Source organism: Capsicum annuum, chromosome 4 (genome assembly GCF_002878395.1).
Source record: "Capsicum annuum cultivar UCD-10X-F1 chromosome 4, UCD10Xv1.1, whole genome shotgun sequence".
In the NCBI taxonomy this organism is placed as follows: Eukaryota; Viridiplantae; Streptophyta; class Magnoliopsida; order Solanales; family Solanaceae; genus Capsicum; species Capsicum annuum.
The window spans coordinates 163,580,021-163,586,128 of NC_061114.1; positions in this window are offsets into that span (position 1 = coordinate 163,580,021).

The following is a 6,108-nucleotide window of genomic DNA, read 5'->3' on the forward strand; positions in this document are numbered from 1 at the left end:
CTCAACAAACCATTGGTATCCTGTAAGTTTAAGTGTTATGATTTAGTTTCATTTCACAAATTTCACAATGCTTGCATGAACTGCAAGATATGGATTATCTATTTTTTTATAACGCAGGGATTGCGGTCCTTTTGTTGCCACCTATGCCGAGTATTTGAGCGATGGATTACAAGTACCAAATGATGGACTTGATGCCGGATTACTCCACAAAAGATATGCTGCTCTTTTATGAAAATATGGAGAAGCAAAAGCTCAGAAGCCGTACGCAACCGACGTTAAAGATCCACGATGACCAAAGTCGAATTCCATAGCACTGGACGAAGAACGACTTGTCCATATTGATTAGATATTTATAGCTTGAGTCCGTCAATGTAATAACCTATCTTCCTTGGTTTAACTTATTGCTTTATTTGTAGAGTAGATCGTTTGTACTCATAATGATTTTTTCACATTTCATTTATTTGTTGAGTTATTTTATCTTATGTAATTTTCGAAGGCTTCAATTTATTTTATTCTGTCTATGAATATAATTAATTTTGAGTTTTGAACATGTTAATTGAAATGGAGTACTAGATTCAAATATCGCAACAGATAATACATCTGCTGCAACAGACGACATATTTTATCAGACAGATTTAGACATATGTTGCAACATGAGATGCAACATGTAGGTCATCTGCTGGAAATTATATAACAGGTCTTCCTACTTTTTTATTTACTCCAACAGATTACTGATCAGTTGTAACAGATAAGTTATATATTACAACAAATTATAAATCTGTTGCGACAGACAGACGAGGAACATCTGCATAATGCAACAGATGACCAACCTATTCCAACAGATAATCGATCTATCACAACATGTACTATATCTATTACGATAGATATAAAGTCTGTTGCATTATAAAAATTCAACTTTGCCACACATAAAAATTATTGCCCCTATATGTATAGTGAATTGGCTTGAAATGAAAATTTGTTATCTTTTTCGTCTCTGTCTTTGTACATGTTCTTTTTTTATACACGGGCTCCAACCATTTAGTTAGTACCCCATATGCCTAGACCCATTGCATCTTTCCCACAACAGTGTTGCACACACCAGCCATTTGTGTGTCGGTCAGCAAACACTCTATATATACAAGTGAGTACGGCCCGCACGTTACACCGGTTGTATTTTTTGGGAGCTAGATATTCTTATTTTGACCTTCAAAAACCCATGATTCCTTCGCCAAGACTTCAACCGGCAAATGATCTATCAGTTTACTCTGCGTCAACAACTTGGGCAACAACTTTAAGAGTGGCTGCATGTGGGTTGAAAACGTCTTCTCACTGAACACATGTAAGTTGTAGTCATAAACCTTAATTTTTCCCTCGTATAGTAGTATCTCAATAGTGAGAAAATGGGTGACATCCACATTCATGACTGCAAATATTTTCTTTGCCTTGGTCCAGCTCTTGCCGTGTGGATATGGCCTCTTCTCTCTAACATATTTAATCGTTTCTTCATCCCATTGGAACGTAGAAACTAACTAATCAAATCTCAGGCCACCGGAATCAGCTAGATTACAAAAATCAGTGTACCTATCCTTAAAATTATTGTCAAAATTGAGGTCCATTATCCTATCAGAAGCATCATAAACATCTGGGTACGCTAATTGCCTGCCCCTCATGAGGCAGAGAATTTCATCAACATACTGTGGTATAAGAAGATAATTTTTAAATAGGTTAGTAATTGTAAAGAATAAAAACATAGCCTGAAAGAGAATCTGAAGCAGGATCAAAAACAAAATCTGATGTAGAGGGTTCTCTGAATCAGTTCACAGATTACCCAGCCAACGCAACTTATGCTACAGATGTGTATTATGTTGCAACAGAATACCAAGCTGTTGCAACAGATTACACATCTGCGTCATAGATTCTTCTTCATAGAGTATATTGGAAGGGTAGGTTAGCAAAAGTAAACTTACCTTGTCCTCATACCACATGCACATATTTGTCGTATTCGAGAAGTCTTTGGCGGTAAATGAATGCATGGTGTATTCTTTTTGAACCTTCATCTTGATGAATTCTTCCAGTTCCTTCTTCTTCTCCTTGCCAAGCGCCGCAAATATATCCACCTTCTTCGGTAGCCCCTGAACTTCAACAACTATTAGAGCGGGGGGAGTTGTATTTTTTGTTGATTTTAGAACGGAGAAAATTTGTCTAATTTTTATTCTCTTCCTCCTAACCTCCATTATAGGAGTGCATGGCTTCCTCATCTCGTTAGATGGTATGACATCCCTCTTGGATTTCAACTCCTCGACAGCTTCAGCAATAGTCTCTAGCCTGTCGAGGAGTTTATCCTCTCTGTCCTTGTACACTTTGCATTTGCAATAAGAATATGAGGGTGAGGAGGGGTGAGAGGGACCACTATAAGGGTGGGAGGGATCGTGTAGGGGTGAGAGGGAGGACCTGTGCAAGGGGTGTTTTCAAATATATTTATTTTTTGGTAAACACCAACATGCTCATAATCACGACTGGCAGCAGAAGCAGAAGCAGGATGGCTGCCACCATCACAAACAACTCTACCAACAACTCTACCAACACTTAGGTCCACTGCCGTTGACCTGATCGAAACCACAAATGAGATTAAAAGGTAAATAGAGTATCATTACTTCCTTAGCAATATGGTTATAATTGATTGTGTTTTCTTGCCTTGACATGCTTTCAACATTTCTTGGAGAAGATTAGATGCTTGCTGTAGTATGTGAATCCCGATAATTTTCAAGCTTGCCTCCAGCTTGTTGATTCTATATTTAAGCTGGTCGTTGCCCTCTTTGAAGTTGGTAAAGAGTTTCTCGTCTCTTGTGAGCTCGATCAGGAATACTACCTTCAAAGTTGTGGCATTCTAGAAGCCCTTCAGAATACTTTCTTCAGAAGCCTTAAAGGATACGTGGAGGCTCTCTGTGTTTGTTTTAGGTCAAAATGTGTTGATGCACGTTGAAGATGTGGTCTCAAAAATTGAACAACACACTTTTATCGAGTGTTTCTCCATGCATCTTGTTTAACCAATTTGATAAATTAGTAAGCATGGAGTTACGTAGCATGTGATCTAAATCAGCTCTACCAAGTCTATTAAACGTTATGTAACTCTAAGCTCATTACTCTATTAAGAAAATATGACCAAGTTAGTGCACAAATCGAATGAGCTCAATCTCTCAGCCTTTTTGCTGGTTGTTCTTCTCCAATATAGATGACAAGATATCTGCTATGCAAAAGTCTACACCATTACCAGACATGTTCCCAGGCAATCATGCCTAGCGATGGTGTAGACTTTTGCATAGCAGATATCTTGTCATATATATTGGAGAAGAGTGATCAACAGAAAAGCTGACAGATTGGGCTTTTTTTTATGTGCACTAACTCGGGCATATTATTTTGATAGGGTAATGAGCTTAGGTTATGTAACGTTTGATAGGATTGGTAGAGCCGATTTAAATCACATGCTACGTAACTCCATGCTTACTAATTTATAAAATTGGTTGAGCAAGATGCATTGAGCAACGCTCGATAAACGTGTGTTGTTCAACTGTTGGGACCACTTCTTCAATGTGCATCAATACATTTTGACCTAAAACAAACACAACGACCCTCCATGTATCCTTTAAAGCTTCTGAAGAGAAAGAGTTCTGAAAGGCTTCTAGAATGCTACAACTTTGAAGGTAGTATTCCTGATCGAGCTCACAAGAGATGAGGAACTCCTTACAACCTTCGAATACGGTAAAGACCAGCTTGAATATAGAATCAACAAGCTAGAGGAAAGCTTGAAAATTATCGAGATTCACATACTACAGCAAGCATCTGATCTGCTCCAGGGAATGTTGAAAGCATGTCAAGGCAAGAAAACACAATCAATTATAACCATATTGCTAAGGAAACAATGATACTCTATTTGCCTTTCAATCTCATTTTTGGTTCCGATCAAGTAAACGACAGTGGACCGATCGAAAACACAAACAAGAAGATGGGATGAAATTTAAAATTCAGAAATTGCTGTCTTCTCTTAGTTTCCTTATTTTTACTGCAGTTGTTATTAGCGTAAGTTTTCTAGACTTGATGAACATCATTTCTGCCCTCGATGCCCGTGAGGCTGCTTTGTTGGTCTTCTTCTATTTTCTACCTAGGTGATAATCCCGACCATGTAGCTCCATAGCAAAGTATCCATTTGCATTGTTTTTCTTTCAGAGACACAACAAACGAAATTACATTACCGGATACACTTTTATATTTGCACTTGATTCAGATTTCGCATCTGTTAAGATAATTCCACCGGTCAGATTCGTTAGAAGTTACTTTCTACCACGTGTCTCTTCTTCAATTAGCTCTCAGATGATATAGTCTTTCATCAACAACCCATTTTTCCTCGAAAGCATTCTCCTACTGCACCTTCTATCATATAATCATCAACCCGAACGAGCAACCCAACCATATAAATTTTGGCCAGGGTAGTAACTATATTGGTTTTCCATTATTGTTTGATGCAGTGCGAGGCTTCGAGGGCCCTCTAAGGGTCCAATGCACACTTAAAGTTAAGTCCAATTGCTATTGGTTCTCTACAGTGACGACAAATATTGATCCCTTCTCAAAACTTGACATGCATAAACACGAGCACCAATTGTCAGTAATTCGTAACAGGGTATCTCACCATCTTCATGAGGTCCTCAGCCTTATCAATTTCGAACCCATAAAACTTAACGGTATAATGCAGGATCTTGTTTGAATGATCAATACCTAATCGGTCAAAAACTGCATTTACAAAAATATTGTACTTTGTGTGTGTTATCTCGGTAACCTTATCAGTAATACATACTTAATTCCCACACATATGATAGTAGATCAATCTGCACGCACCTTATTCTTCCTAGCCCATCTATGGCTTAAATTGAATAAACAGATGACTAGTTTGCTGCAACAAATGACATATTTGTTTATATTGTCAATCAATTGGAGACATCTGTTACGACAGTGATCAACCTGTTGCAGAAATCAAACAAATATATACATCTATTGTAAAAAGATTGCCAGTATGTTGTAAGTTATCTAACAGAAAGAATACAGATTACCCATTTGTTAGATTTATTTTAAAGTAATTTTCTTTTCTTTCTGAGATACAATAATTTATAAATAGGTCCCTCCTTACAAATATGAATGATCCAGATTCATACAAGAATATTCATATCGAGTCCTTGCGTGAACTTCAAAGGCAGTTTGATTGATGAACTCCAGAGAGATATTTGGCTAACTTTGAAGCAAGGTTGCGGATGAATGAAAGATGTCTGATTAACAATAATAATAGTAGTAATAATAATAATTAGATAATGTTTTTTATTTTAGCGGTTATTTTCCTCCTTTTGTATATCAAATCTACCCAAGGGATTCAAAAATCTATGAAAATTCATTTCATTTTGTTGTCAACTTTAAAATTTTAATTTTTATTTAGTATTTAATAATAATCATTCTATTTATTCCTTGTTCTCAACATGTCGACGGTTGGTGGTAGGGATTGAGCAGCAATTTGTGTCAACAGTTAGAGGTTAATCTGCTACGACAGATCGATCATATGTTGCACCTGACGGTTATTAATAAAAAAAGGGCTATTGTTGTTATTGAGAGGGTGAAAAGAGAAAGACATGACTCGGAGTTCCGATTATTCAATATGAAAAATGTTTCGTAAATAAATAATAAGGAAATAAATAATAAACACAATTTATAACCACAATTTTAATAACTGATCGTGACTTTCACTATTTTTATTTTTTGAATTTGTTTTTTAAATTATCTATTATATAATAAAATGATTATTATTTTATTAAGGAATTTGAAAAGGTATTTTTTTTATTTATAAAATAAAAAAGTAAGCAAATTTGGATTAATGATATGATGGTATAGTTATTTTTTTTTAAAAAAGTAGATTATATGTTGCAACAATTAAATTATCTGATACAACAGGTTCACTGTGGTTGGAACAGATGATATATCTGTTGTCACGGATGATTTATCTGATGCAACCTATATCAAGTCACAACTCAATAAAAGTAATTCTTGGAAAGAAATAATTAATAATAATAA